The sequence below is a fragment of the Miniopterus schreibersii genome, assembly GCF_964146895.1.
Source record: "Miniopterus schreibersii genome assembly, chromosome: X".
NCBI classification, from domain to species: Eukaryota; Metazoa; Chordata; class Mammalia; order Chiroptera; family Miniopteridae; genus Miniopterus; species Miniopterus schreibersii.
In genome coordinates, this window is record NC_138104.1 from 5,095,052 (window position 1) to 5,111,759 (window position 16,708).

Genomic DNA, 16,708 nt, shown 5'->3' on the forward strand with positions numbered 1-16,708 from the left:
TCTATTGAACAAGCTATTCTCTGCCTGCTTTAAAAAGAATTTGTCAAGCAATATGGGTTGTTAGACAAGTACAATCTTATAGAAAAAGAAAAAAACAGCAAGATGATGAAAATAAAGTGTTTTTCAAATTATTTCCCTCCAAATTGTACATTTTAATGATTTTAAAATAAAATTTATTTGGAATTTTCACATCTCCAAAATTATTTTAAATAGTCTCTCTCTCTCTCTCTCCCTCTCCCACTCCTCCCTTCTCTCCGTCTCTATCTCACACACATACCAACACACAATATTTGTATACTTCTTTGGGAGGGGGAGCTAAAATTTTTATATAATATACACACCTGTTAAGTGTATCAATTGGTTTGTTTTGACAAATTCACACACCATGAAATCCAGGCCCTTATCAAGATATAGCATATTTCTATCACAACAGGAAACTCCCTTCTTCCCCTTCCCCGTCAATACCCACCAATGCACAGGAAACCAGTGGTCTGATTTTTTTCACCTTAGATTACTTGTTTACATTTTAGAATTTATTACAAATGTTATCATACCATGTGTGTTCTTTGTGTAAGGCTTCTTTTGCACAGGAAAATGTTTTTAGATTCATCCATATTGTCATATATTCATTCCTTTTTATTGCTGAGTAGTATTCCATAATATGAATATATCACAGTTTATCCATTTTCTATTGACAACAACAGGGCTGCTTCAAAATTTAGCTGTTTTGAAGAGAGCATGGTTTCTGTGGAAATATGCTCTCGTTTCACTTAGGTAAATGTCAGGGAGTATATTTTCTGTGTCTGAGAGTAGGTGTATGATTCGTGTTATAAGAGACTCTTACAACTTTTCCCAAAGTAGTAATGCTAATTTTACACTTCTACTAGCAGTGTATAAAAGTTCCAATTGTTCCAAATTCTTGTCAATATTTGACTTATCCAGTCTTTTCAATTTTAGTGAGTCTGGTGTTTGTACAGTGGTATCTATCATGTTTGTGGGTTTTTTATTGATTGATTTTACAAGGGGAAAGGAAAAGAGAGAGAAACATTGATTGGATGTTTCACTTATGTATGCATTCATTGGTTGATTCTTGTATGTGCCAACATTCAGCTTTAACCTGCATTTCCCTGATGATTAGTGATGTCAAGCACATTTTCATGTGCTTATTGGCCATTCACGTATCTTCTTTGGTGAAGTGTCTGGTCCTTGATTTGCCCATTTATATCAAAATGTCCTCTATTATGTTTGAATTTATCTTTATTATTGAAAGTATTACAAATGTCTCCCTTTTTCCCCCATTGATGCCCTCTACCCTGCAACCCCCTTCAGGCCTATACCACACTATTGTCTGTGTCCATGGGTTATGCATATATGCATATAAATTCTTAGGTTAATCTCTCCCCAACCACCCACCCCTGCCTTCCCTCTGAGATTTATTAGTCTGTTCCATGCTTCTATGTCTCTGGATCTATTTTGTTCATCGGTTTATTTTGTTCGTTGGATTCCACATATGAGTAAGATCATGTGATACTTGTCTTTCTCTGACTAGCTTATTAAGCTTAGCACAATACTCTCCAGGTCCTACCATGCTGTCTCATAAGGTAAGAGATCCTTCTTTTTTACAGCTGCATAATATTCAAAGGTGTAAATGTCCAAGAGAATGCTTGATATGATTTCAATCTTCTTGAACTTGTAGAGACTAGTTTTGTGTCCTAACATGTGGTCTATCTTTGAGAATGTCCCATGTGCACTTGAGGAGAATGCATATTCTGCAGCTTTGGGGTGAAATGTTCTGTAATGTCAATTAAATCCATCTGATCTAGTGTGTCCTTTAGAGTCAGTTTCCTTGTTGATTTTTTGTCAGGATGATCTATCCAGTAAAGTGAGTGGGGTGTTAAAGTCCCCTACGATGACTGTATTGCTGTCGATATCTCCTTTAAAGTCCTTCAGAAGTTTTTGTTTTTTTAAGCCTGTTGTGAGTGTTTGGTTCTGAGGTGGGTCTCCTGTGGGACAACATATGTTTGGGCCTTGCTTTCGTATCCATTCAGCTACCCTATGTCTTTTGATTGGAACATTTAATCCCTTTATATTTAAGGTTACTATTGATAGGTACTTATCTATAGCCATTTTATTTCTTTATGCCTATGTTTCTCATTCTATTTCTACTTATTACAACAGCCCCTTTAACAGTTCTTGCAATGCAGACTGGCTTGGTGGTGATAAATTCCTTTAACTTTTTTTTTTTTTTGTCTTGTCTGGAAAGCTTTTTATTTCACCACCTATTTTGAATGATAGCCTTGCTGGATAGAGTAGTCTTGGTTTCAGATCCTTGTTTTGCATTAGCTTGAATACTTCCATGCCATTCCCTTCTAGCCTGTAGAGTTTCTGATGAGAAGTCAGATGACAGCTTTATGGGAGCTCCTTTGTAGGTAACAGATTGCTTTTCTCTTGCTGCCTTTAAGATTCTTTCTTTGTCTTGAATTTTTGGCATTTTAATTATGATGTGCCTGGGCATGGGTCCCTTTGGGTTCTTCTTGCTTGGGACTCTCTGTGCCTCCTAAACTTGTGTGACTTTTTCCTTCACCAGGTTAGGGAAGTTTTCTGCCATTATTTCTTTAAACAAGTTTTCTAACTCTTGCTTACTTTCAAGATCTTCTGATACTTCTATGATGCAAATATTGTTATGTTTCATGTTGTCCCACAGCTCCCTTAGTCTTTCCTCCTGTTTTTTAATTGTTTTTTCTTCTTTGTTCTCTGATTGAGTGATTTTTTTCTACCCTGTCTTCTAATTCACTGATCTGATCCTCACCTTCCCCTAATCTGCTGTTTATTCCTTCCAGTGTTTTTTCTAATTATTTTTTATTTATTTTTTATTTCTATTGTCATTCTTAATTTCATTCATAATTCCCATACCTTTTCTCATGCTGTTGAGCATCCTTACAATCAGTATTCTACACTCTCTATCTGATAGATTGCTTATCTCCATTTCATTTAGCTCTTCTTCTGGAGAATTCTTTTTTCTTTCATTTGGGTCTTTTTTTCTCTCTCCCCATTTTGGCTGCCTTTTTGGATTTGTTTCTATGTATTAGGTAGAACTGCTAGGACTCCTAGCCTTTTGGATGGCCTCTGGTGCAGGCCAATGCCAGATGCTGTTTGTGACTGGCCTTGAGTACCCTGTTTGAAGTTTTCCACACTCCACAGCTATGGCTCCCTCTGCTGGGGCTGGGTGCATTTGGAAAGGACCAAGATGCCCACCAAGGTCTGCTTTCCCAAGCCCTGGGTCCAGGAGCAAATCAGCGAAATACTCAAAGCACCCAGAGACTGATTGTTATTTAGTCTGTTAATGAGCCTCAGGCTATAGGAACTACACAGGGTGGGGCAGCTGATTGTTATTCAGTTTCTTGATGAGCCTCAGGCTGTAAAAACTCCACAGGTTGGGGCAAGAGGTTTTCCAACAGTGTGTGGCAATTGCTCTCCCAGGCAAAAGCTGCTTAAAAGGTAAAGATCTGCCCATGAAAGATGTCCTCTGCGGTATGGGGAAATGACTCAGCACAAGAATCCAGATGGCTGCCCTCTGAGCTCTATCCCCAGAGCCAGCATCTCTGGATTTTCCTCACACAGCTCTAGTCCACTCTGCCCTCCTTCTGCCAGAGTCCAAGGTGAGTGGCTACACACAAAACTTTATGTATTGACCCTTTAAGAGGGTGTCTTCTTTGCTGGTCAACTCTCCCTGGCAACAGACCTTGCTGCTTTTCACAGCCAGATGTTATGTGGGCACCTTTCTTAGTTCTGGTGCTCTGGGCTGGGAAGCCCAGGTTGGGGGTGTCAGACCTCAGAGTTCTCAATGGGAACCCCCCACAGCTGAGATATCCATCTGGACATTTGGCTGCTTCTTGTGGGAGCAGAGCCAGCCCTCTTGTGCCTCTGTACTTCTACCAGTCTCTACACAGTCTCCACTTTAAGAGCTTGGTTATTAAGGTGCTCTCCAGCTAGTCTTCAGTTGATTATTCAGGATGGTTTTCCTATATTTTAGTTGTAATTCCAGTTTGGTCCTGGGAGAGTTTCAGTGTACCTTCCACTCAATCTGCCTCCATCTTGGAATTTCCAATACTTTTTAATTTTGATGAAGTTCAAGTTTCCAAATATTATTTTGTAACTTGTGTGTTTTGTGTTCTATTTAATAAATCTTTGACTAGCCTAAGGTCACAGTGATTTCTCCTATGTCATCTTCTTAAAATTTTGTAGTTTTAGATCTTAAATTTAGGTCTATACTGTAGTTCAAGTGAATTTTTGATGTGGTATGAGAACAGTTTCAGATTGTTTTTGCATCCCATTTTTTCAGTACAATCTGTTTAAAAGACTATCCTTTCTCCTCTGAATTGTCTTTGTACCTTTTCAAAGTTCAGTTGGCCATATATGTATGGGTCTATTTCTGGACTCTCCAGTTTGTTCCATTGATCTATATGTCTATACCCTTATGCCAATATCACACTGTCTTGATTACTATAGTTTTATATTGTCTTAAAATCAGACCAAGCAAGTTCTCTAAATTTGTGTTTATTGAAAATTGTTTTAGCTAGTCTAGATTCTTTGAATTTCCATGTAAATTTTAAAGTAATCTTGTCAATATTTACCCTAAAAAGCCCCAAATTGTGTGTTTTTTTAATCTTCACACCAGGATATGTTTATTGATTTGAGAGAGACAGAGGTTGAAAGAGAGAGAGAGAGAGAGAGAGAGAGAGAGAGAGAGAGAAACATCAAAGTGAGAGAGAAACATGATCGGTAGCCTCCCATGTGCACCCTGACCAGGAATCAAACCAGCAATCTAGGTATGTGCCCTGACCAGAGATCTAACCACGCTGTGTGGGATAATGCTCCAATCAACTGAGCCTCTCAGCTAGGGTGTCCCAAATTGGTTTTTAAAACAAGTTTTGTATTTATTCCTAATAAAAATTCTTACTAAATTAGACATAAATCATTTTCTTACATTTCCATAGCATGATTGTGTCTCTTTGTCTCTCTATCAGATGGTATATTTCTATTTATGTTCCAAGAGCCAGTATCATACTGAATGCAAAAATGTAAAATGTATTTCAAAGCCAATAATGACAGCTACTAACAGCACTAATAACACTACTTTGGCAAAATGGCATAGTGTTTAAGAACACAAGTTTTTACTTCTAACTTCCTAGGTTCAAATCCAGATCCAATGCTTACAAGCTATTAAATCTTAACCAATTAATATAATTTATCTGGCCCTCAGATTTATATCTGAAAAATGGGGGTAATAATTTTTATTTACATCTAAGATTAATATGAGAACTAAATTGTATAATTCATGTAAAGTGCTTAACACATGCCTAATACATACTAAGTACTTAATGGATTTTAACTATTAATTTTATCATGCTTAGAATCTCCAGACAATGGGAAAAAAATAAATGCCAATCCTTCCTTCTCAAAATTCTCTTTTGTGTTGGCTCCTGTGACACCACCTCTTGGTTGTCTTTCTACCTCATGGGTCATTCATTTTAGTCTCCATTGCTGGGTCTTCCTCATTTTCATGACATATATACATTAGAGTGCTCCAGGGCTCAGATTTTGAGGCCTTCCCTTAATACACAAAATTATATAATGATGTCATCCTACCCAATGGCTTTAAATTACATCTACAAATAAATGAATCCCAAATTTATATCTCTAGCCCAGACTTGTACCTGAACTCATTATTTGCATTTTGACCTGCGTACAAGACATTGTAAACTTGGATGTTTACTTGGAAACTCAAACTTAATGTAAACAAGGCAGAACTCTTGATTCCTTCCTTAACCAAAACCTGATCCTTTCCCAGACTTTCCCATCTGCTCAATTACTGGGCCATTAACCCAGTTGTTCAGGTCAAAAACTGAATTGGACTTCACTCTACTCTTGATCTTCTTTCTCTCATAACAATTATCAGTTCTACCTTCAAAATATATCCTCAATCTGAACACTTCCTAGCGTCTCTGTTACTACTACCCTAGGCATAGCCAACATCATCAACTCCTGTTTAGACTATAGCCTTTTCTCTACTAGTTTCCAGATTTCTATCCTTCCCCGTCAGCCTATTCTTTACCTACTAGCCAGAGAAATTATATAAAATTTAAGTCATATCACCTTTTTCATCAAAATTATTTAATGGCTTTCTATCTCACTCAGAGTAAAAGTCAAAATTTTACAATGTTATACACATTCTGCCACCCTCCCTACTTCTCTGACCTCATCTCCTAATTCTCTCTCTCTTGCTCACTACACAAGTACACTGGCCCCCTTACTTTTCCTTGAAAATATGAGAAACATTTCTGATATAGGGCAGTACTTTTCATGTTCTGTCCTCTCTATCTGGAACATTATTTACCCAGATCAGGATCTTTACATGGCTTACTTCTTAATTTCTTCCAAGTCTCTTCTGAAATATTACTTTATCAGAGCTTCCTTCCTGAACCACTCTACTTAAATTTGCAACCTGTCTCTGCTACCATCACTCAATATCCTCTTCTCAGCTTTATTTTTCCTCATAACACTTATCGACACCTGATATATTGTAGAACGTTTTGTTTGATTGTTATTTTTTTTCCTGCTGTGAAGGTAAAGTTATCATCTTTCTTGTTCTGTAACTGAGGACATATCCCCAATGTGAGAAACAATGTCTGACAAAGAGTAGGTACTGAACAAATATGTATTGAATGAAGAAATGAGTGAATCATTATTTTTAAGTGGTATTATAATAAAAAAGGAAATAAAAAAACTAAACTAAAAAATAGTTAAGAAAAATAAAAGTGGATCTATTATATAAGTGACAGAGGAAAAAAGAGGTAGCTTGAAATAAGTGACAGTTAATGAAAAAATGAAGAGGAATGAGATAGAAAAAGAGAACAGTAATAGTGATAAAATATTAGAAAGGAAGGAATTGCACTGGGCAAAACATTAGTGAGAGTATACAGTGACCTTACTTTTTCAAGATAAGAATGTGAACTTTATTTTTGGTCAAGGTGGGATAGCTACAGACTTTGAGAGGCTCAGGAAAGAGCTGAAAGTGTCTAAGCTCTCACCTTGGGTTGAACTTAAGGCTCTTCATGAGCAGGAAGTAAGGAGTAAAGAAGAGTTGTAAACTATCTGCTTGAGTGTGGACTGCATGGAAGTTAAGGCAGTGGCCCTTGGCTAACACTAGGAGACATTTAGTTCCAAGCATTTAAGAAATCTTTGTCCAAAAATTACTTGACCAATAATCTAACTGAGCAGAGAATGCAGTGGCTGCACACAACAAATAATTTACTTAAAACAAACACAGACTTTAGAGAAATAGTTCAGGAACATGACTAAACAGCAAAAATAACATACTCCGAGGCGGAAGAGGAATCCAATTTCCAGGATTGACACATTAGGTGATATAAAATGCTCAGTATTCAACAAATGTATGGGACATGCGAAGGAACAAGAAAGTATGGCCCACAAATAGGAATAAAAGTAGTCAGTAGAAACTGTCCATGAAGAAGCATAGATGTTGCATTTTAGTAGACTTTAAATAAACTATTTTAAATTTGCTCAAGATCTAAAGAAAAGTCTGGACAAAGAACAAAAGGAAACCAGAAGACCCATGTATCACCAAATAGAGAATATCAATAAAGAAATAGAAATTAAGCATTTACAACTATAAATATCCCTGTAAGCACTGCCTTAGATTCATCTCATAAGTTTTGGTAACGTACACCAAAATGCTTAGTGGTACAATTAGTGAGTACGGATTGAGTTTGGGATATAGTTGAAGATATAGTATACTGAATTTTCTGAAACACTGAATCTGGCTATGAAAAGAAACAGATAAGCCACAAAGACACTAAGAATCTTTACTTAAGCAATATGGCTTATGATGCTGCTGTTCAATGAGATGGTGAACACTGGGGAAATGAATTTTGTGGGTAGAAATCAAGGATCTTGTTTGGGTCATTTTAAAATTTAGATGCTTATTAGATGTGAATCTGCATGATTTAACTTAAGTAAGATAGGAAGGCCTTGGAGTAAATTCTTGTAGGCTCCAACATTTAGAGATTAGATAAAAGAGGAGGGAAAATCAAAAAAGGAGGTCATTGAGGAAAAGCCAGTGGAGTATCAGGAGAACCAATGGACTGTGGAATCCTAAAAGCCAAATGAAGAAACTGTTTCAAAGAGGAGACTATGATTAACTGTCAAATGTTGTTGTTAAATCCTGGACCTGGAGAGTATTATGATAAGTGAAATAAGCCAGTCAGAGAAAGACAAATATCACATGATCTCACTTATATGTAGAATCTAATGGACAAAATAAACCGACAAACAAAATGGGCCCAGAGACTTGGAACCATGCAACAGACTGAAGGTCCTTAGCTGGAAGGCAGAGGAGCTGGAATGGTTTAACCAAAGAACTTATATGTATATATGCAAAACCCATGGACTCAGATAATAACATGTTGAAGGCCTGGGGAGGGGGCCAATGGGAGAAAAAAAGAGGACATCTGTAATAGTTTCAACAACAAAAAAGATAATTTTTAAAAAATAAAAGAATAAAATCCTACACAAGTTGAATCAATGTCTGAAAAAATATAAAAAGCCAAAATTGGCACCAAAATTAGAAAACTTGTTAAGCAAATTACATTAAAGAAATGAAATGGTAATCACAAAGCTTCTCTTCAAATGAACATCAGACCCAAATGATTTTATATCTGTGTTATATCAACTTTCAAAGACTAGGTAACCCTTATCTTACACAAATTTTTACAGAGAAACTCATGTTATAAAGCTCTCATAACTTGATATCAAAACCAGTTAAGTGTTTTAGAAGAAAAACATTTTTAATTTAAAAAACTATTGATATAAAAATTCTTAACACAATATTGGCTAGCTGAACTCAAGTGTACAAGGGAAAATGACACATCATGGCCAGACAGGACCTACCCCAGGTCTGGCCTATAAAAGAATAGTTTAGTGCCAGAAAAATCTATCAATGTAATTTTCTACTTTAATAGACCAATGGAGGATATCTTTATGGTAAATGACTTTGATATACTGTACTAAAAACCTATCTCAGTATAAGTCCACAGTTTCCATATTATAAAAGTAGTACCCACTTAGACTGCTATAATAGATATTTAGTATCTTGAATGAGGGAGAAGACATGTCACCCTCTACCCTGCATTTGTCAGATCACTCCAGAGGACTTCATTCTTCACTGGATGCCACCTTTAAGATGAGCAGAGGCTACAAGCAAGGGACCAGGATGGTGATGGGACATGAAATCATGCACGATCTGGGAACATATAATTTCAAGAAGATGAGACATATAGATACACAATAACTTTTTCAAATTGCAGGGTTGTTACATGGAAGAAATACCGAGCAATCTCTGTATGTCTAGAACTTAGAAAAGAGGGAAGATTAGTCCTTTGAAGCCCTAGATTCAACTCTTAAGATGAATGGTGGAGGAAGATAGATTTTGGGTAAGCATGAAGTTGAAATTTCTAATAAAACTCTTCAGAGAAGCACTGGAATACATCATGAGGTAGTGAGGTGTCCATCATTGAAAGTGTTCAAGGAGAAGGAAATAATTATTTGACACTGATACGGTATTGAAAACTTAAACAGTGGATGGAGGATTTCAAGATGTAAATAGAAGTATTTTCTGCAGTCAAATGCTCTACCACTGAGCTCTACCCCTGCAAGAAATATTTTCTAATGTTCCTTCTAACCTTGAAAAGTTATGTAAACCATTAATCCAAATTACCCTTAATCCCAAACTCAGCTTAAGTTTATGTGGTTTTATATACCAAATTTCACTTTATATCAAAAAAGAAATAAAAAACACAAAGCAGTGTTCCATAATTAACATTATTTTTATTAAATCTCCTGGGCTTCCCTTTTCAGTATTAGGTCAAAGGGAAGGTAGATTTTTGTGTTAGGTTGTATCACATAGAAATCTATTGCCAAATACCAGTCTCCCCATCCTCATGGCAGGCACTGCTGGTTATTACCTATCCAACATCCATGCTCTCCTGCTACCTTGCTAACAGAACCCTGATTTTGCTCAGGATAGGTAGCAAAGATCTCAGGGAAGATGGGTATCTCTACAATCTAAACCAAGCATGATAATCCCATTGCTTTCTTGCCATTGATAAGTTTAGGGGCGAGAATGTGACCAAGTTTCATTAAAAAGTGAAAAGGGAATTCTTCCAGGAGTAGGAATGGTTCTGTGAAAGATTTCCTCCCTGATGAATAGCAGATAATGGAAGTCCCTTTTTCCTACTTGTTGATGAGTCCTCTGACAATGTGATATGTTGAGCTGTGGCAGCTATGTTGCAACCATTAACAGAAACTCAAACTAATTGCATAAAGACCAACTTAGAGTTCTGCCATTATAGACCTCAGGAAAAAGCTCACTATGAAGTTCTAAGTAAGATAATAAATCACTATTTCTTTAAGTCATCTTTTAGTCAGGTATTCTGTTACTTGTCACCTTAATATCTTAGCAAATAGGGTCCCAGAAATAGAATTCAGGTTGAGTGAACTGCAGAAACAATGTGACAAATACATATATACAGAAGATACTTCTGTACTTGGGTGGTAACATAATTAATTAGCTATGGAGGAATCTTAACTTTTGTCTATCAAGATCTATGCCTATCCTCTTTCTTTTTTTCTTTCGATATCTATCTATATCTATCTATCATCTATCTATCTATATCTATCTATCTATCATCTATCTATCTATCTATCTATCTATCTATCTATATCTATCTATCTATCTATCTATCTATCTATCATCTATCTCTATCTATCTATCTATCATCTATCTATCTATCTATCTATCTATCTATCTATCTATCTATCTATCTATCTATCATCTATCTATCTATCTATCATCTATCTATCTATCATCTATCTATCTATCATCATCTATCTCTATCTATCTATCTCTATCATCTATCTATCTATCTATCTATCATCATCTATCTATCATCTATCATCTATCTATCTATCTATCTATCATCTATCTATCTATCTATCATCTATCTATCTATCTATCTATCTATCATCTATCTATCTATCTATATCTATCTATCTATCATCTATATCTATCTATCTATATCTATCATCTGTATGTATCTATCATCTATATATCTATAAATCTATGTACCTACCTACCTATCCATAATTCAGTAGCTATAGAAACCAAGTTATGTGACCTGTCTTCCCTCAATCTAAACAATCTGGTTTAACAATCAATTGAGCTACTTTTAGTGTTAATCCCTACATTATGTCACACATCCACCTGCTATGTTCAATCTTCAACCACCTGCCAATTAATACATGACCACCATTTTACAGGTGAGGAATCAATGACCCTGACTAAGGATCCAAGGTCACATGGCTAAAAAGTGGTGAGGGCAGTAATTGATAAGATCAAACCTTACACAATCTGCCTTCTAAATCTATATTTTTAACAAGTACCCTGTACTGTGAGGAAAAGATGACTATGCTAAATGGGAATGTTAAACCTATTAACCACATGCTGTCATTTTTAAAAGGTGAACTTTTGATCAGAAAATAATGGACTGTTTTCTACCATTTTATATATTACCTAGAATCCTCTCACTTATTGCCTTTTCTATTCAGAATTCCAGGTATCGCAACATTAATTTTGTAATAACATGATTTCATTAACTCTTTTCAAACACTTTAGAAATTCTCACTTAGTTATGGCATGGAAAAGTTCATTTAAATAATGTTAAATTCATTAGTGCAAATTACCTAATACCAATTTTAATGATGACCATTTGCCTAAAAAGTGAAACATTTCAGCTGCATGTAGAAGAAAAGTCATTTAGGTAGGAATCAAGGTACACATAGGTGCTAGTCTCTACATGAGTAAGCTGGGGAAAATCAATCAACCCCTCTGAACCTTAGTTTCCTCACATATGTAATGAGGGTACTAATATCTGTGCTACGAACATCACAGTGTTGTTTTCAGGATCAAATAAAACAATGTATTTGAAATTCTTCTGGAAGCACTCACACAAAAAATGTTTTGTTACTTTTCATCTAAAACATTCAGAAATATCAGAATTTTATTAATCCAAACTGGCCTCTTAGCTATTTCTAGTTTGTATACATATATTCACAATTAAATCAAATGGAACTATATACTGTTTTGAAGTCACTGTTGCATTTTTAGGTTGAAAGATAGGGGAGGAGATGGGGGTGGCAGTGCTTGTAGAATTGGGGGCAATAAATGCATTCTGAAAAGCAGAGATTATATAAAAAAATGAGTCATCATCAGACAACCAATTCATTCCTAGGGAAACCTATTAGTAACTATTCTCTAAAAGCCCCAAAAGAAACAGCTGGAGGGGTTCATATCACAATGGCCATAATATATTCACATAATTTTGTAGAAAATCATGATCGTGTCAGAAACTGATACTTTTTCTTTAATTTCATCTCCATTAGAGGCAGAGCCAAACAGATTTCATGAAGCTGAGGTTTAGCTGCTGCTCAGATGCCTAACAAGACACTAAATGCCAGAAAGATTTTTTGACAGAATTACGAAATCATTTTTTAGTTTCTGCTAGCTACAGTCAAAGCTTACGTAGTATAGGCCTTAGGGAGTTTGAAGAATTGACAGGTCTATAAAGGTAGCACAGGTGTTGAGGGGGTCTGTTTCATTACAAACTGACTTATTAAGAAAAGCACCACTACTCTTATAACTTTATCATGTATTTACATTAACTGATATCATTGCTCATGGTCAGACCATTATCCTTGATTAGCATAAATTAATCTCAATAAAAATTTACTTGAGTATAGAGTGACTCATTCCTATGGTTGTGATTTTACACAATTACCAAATAGGCTTTTGCAAAACAATTCTGAGTTAAATGTTTAGCTAAGGGAGAACAGAAGCAGTCGATGCTCTGATTTCTCTTCCCAGAAAGAAAATAGTTGCTCCACAAATGAATACAGTATTTTATTATTATAGAGCAACCACAATGGTGTTTTCTGCAGGGTGCATATTGTACGTTTAATTACTTCATAAAAGCATTGGAAAGTGATTTTTAAGACTGTGCTGTATGACCCTAGGTTATATATTTAATCTTAATGAATCTTAGTTTTCTCTTCTCTATAACAAGGAATTAAGTTCAGATTATCTACAAGTCTTCTTCAAGCTAAAATAGAAATCTGATACTTGCCTTACCCAGTTTTGCTCAGTGGTTAGGGCCTCAGCCCTCAAACTGAAGGGCCCCGGGTTCTATTCTGGCAGGGGCACATACCTCAGTTGCTGGCTCAATCCCCACACAAGCGGGAAGCAACCAATTGATGTATCTTTCTCACATCAATGTTTCTATCTCTCTCTCTCTCCCCATTCCACTCTCTCTGAAAAGCAATGGAAAAAATATCCTCAGGTGAAGATTTAAAAAAAATCTGATATTGGTTTGCAGTATTTTTCAGGTTCATTAATTTGGGTGAGGACAATTCAAGAACATACACCAAACTGAATCACAGCCCCTCTTTAGAACTACATCATTATTTTTGAATGATAATTTTCACACTTTTAAATTTTATCATTATTGTTGAAAGTTTTACAGATTTCTCCTCAAAAAGTTAGAAATGGAACTCCCATTTGACCCAGTGATCCCACTTCAGGAATATATCCTAAGAATCCCAAAACACCAATCAGAAAGAGTATACTTTTCACATTTTTAATTTGCTCTATGTACAACATAAAACTGTATAACATAATGATGTATCTACAGAGTAGCACATATGAGATACTGCAATTAAAAGCAAATATGAAATTCAAGAGAAGTTTTATTTTGAGGTGTCAAAGCAAGTTATATTAGAAAATTGCAGTGACCTAAAAAGTCTTACTTCCTAATCTCTATAAAATCTACATGTAAACTAGGTGGACATGTCCTTTGACATTAATACAACTTTATCAGAAAAATTTAAAGAGTGACTTTATTAACACGTAATATATTAGAAATGGGATCTATACATAGTTATTTTTTCTTGTGGTCACCTGAACTTCTAGGTGTAATCAAACTGTCAGTGTGATTTTACCCCAAGCACATTAACAACTACAAGGTATGTGAAGTTCCTACAAAGAGGGCAGAACTGATTCCAGGGCCTTAATATTTGAGCTTGTAATAATGTTCCTTTTTCAGAATAGACCTCTCAGTCACAATTTAGAAAACCAGAACCAAAATGGTCTCTGTCTCCAGAGGTGATCTTTTGGAAATTAAAAAAACTTATTGCTCCCAGAATCCAGTCTCTGCCTGGTGCATTCCTTCCTTCTACATCTGGAGGTGGGTTACATCTCCTCTGTTTCAGAAATCTGGGATAAATACAAGAAACAAAACAATTTTCTCCAATATGTCAGAAATCCATGCCAAGCTTTCAAAAGTGACCATGAAGTAAGAAGAATGACTAATATCTGTGAATAATATTATAAAAGAATGCCTACTCAAGATACCATCATATATATGACAACAGAATTATAGATCAACAGGAATATTTTTTCTCTACATTCAGTTTTAGAAGGACTGGCAAACATCTCTACTACAGTCTCATACAACTTTTCCCTAAAACACTAACAAAGGCAAATAAAAAGATGAAAATTCAGCAGCAGTGAAAAGTAAGACTGAAAGACAACCTCCTAGCAGATTCTTGAAGGAATTTCTACTTATTATAAGATAATTGAGCACTGAAAAATTTTTCAATACCATGTCAAGGCTCCCTCTCATGCAGCAAAGCATCCTAGTCTGCCTGCAAAAAGACAAGAAGGTGTACTGTCTCTCATTCAATACATGCCCCTTAACACAGATCTCCCAGGGTCTGCACATATCTGAAAACTGAGCCATCACTTACTTGTCTATTAAGAGAGTCCTACAGTATATTTTTAAAAAATAAAATATTTTTTGTATTTATGAAAGGAATATATATTCACTGTAAATTTTTTGAAAATTAAAAAAATAAAAGAAAAAAAATAAAGCGAATTTCAATCCCACTACCCAGAGATAACTGCCTTTAACTTGAGAATATATATCCATTTGTTTTTATCCATTATTTTATTTTTTACAAAAATAAAGTCATGTTATACATATAATCTTGTAACTTGTTTCTAAATTTAAAATGACATCATTTATATCATCAAATATGTTTAAAACCTGAATGTTAATAAGTATGCATAAATAGTGAATATATATTGCATTATTACATATAATATATCTTATATTCCATTCTTCCATTTTATGCATGTACCATATATATATGTGTACATATATATACACATATATACACACACACATATATATATATATATATATATATATATATATATATATAATTTTAAATTTATCTTTATTGTCGAAAGTATTACAAATGTTCCCCTTTTTGCCCCATGGATCCTCTCCACCCCCCTTTTCCCCCATGAATCCCCTCCACCCTGCAACCCCCTCCAGGCCTTCACTATGCTATTGTCTTGTGTCCATGGGTTATGCATATATGCATATAAGTTCTTAGGTCAATCTCTCCCCAACCACCCACCACTGCCTTTCCTCTGAGATTTGTTGGTCTGTTCCATGCTTCTATGACTCTAAATCTGTTTTGGTCATGTTTATTTTGTTCATTAGATTCCACATATGAGTAAGATCATGTGATTCTTGTCTTTCTCTGACTAGCTTATTTTGCTTAGCATAATACTCTCCAGGCCCCACCATGCTGTCTCATAGGGTAAGAGATCCTTCTTTTTTACAGCTGCATAATATTCAAAGGTGTAAATGTCCAAGAGAATGCTTGATATGATTTCAATCTTCTTGAACTTGTAGAGACTAGTTTTGTGTCCTAATATGTGGTCTATCTTTGAGAATGTCCCATGTGCACTTGAGGAGAATGCATACTCTGCAGCTTTGGGGTGAAATGTTCTGTAAATGTCAATTAAATCCATCTGATCTAGTGTGTCCTTTAGAGTCAGTTTCCTTGTTGATTTTTTGTCAGGATGATCTATCCAGTAAAGTGAGTGGGGTGTTAAAGTCCCCCGCTACGACTGGATTGCTGTCAATCTCCCCCTTAAAGGCCTTCAGAAGCTTTTGGTTTTTTTATCCCGTTGTGAGCCTTTTGTTCTGAGGTGGGTCTCTTGTGGACAGAATATGTTTGGGTCTTGCTTTCTTATCCATTCAGCTACCCTATGTCTTTTGATTGGAATATTAAATCCCTTTATATTTAAGGTTATTACTGATAAGTACTTATCTTTATTTCTTTATGCCTATGTTTCTTATTCTCTCTATTTTAAATTCTTATTATAGAAGACCCTTTAAAATTTCTTGCAGTGCTGGTTTGGTGGTGATAAACTCCTTTAACCTTTTTTTTTTGTCTAGGAAGCTCTTTATTTCACCATCTACTTTGAATGATAGCCTTGCTGGATAGAGTAGTCTTGGTTTCAGATCCTTGTTTTGCATTACCTTGAACACTTCATGCCATTCCCTTCTGGCCCTTAGAGTTTCTGATAAGAAGTCGGCTGACAGCCTTATGGGAGCTCCTTTGTAGGTAACAGATTGCTTTTCTCTTGCTGTCTTTAATATTCTCTCTTTATCTGGAATTTTTGGCGTTATAATTATGATGTGTCTGAGCATGGGCCTCT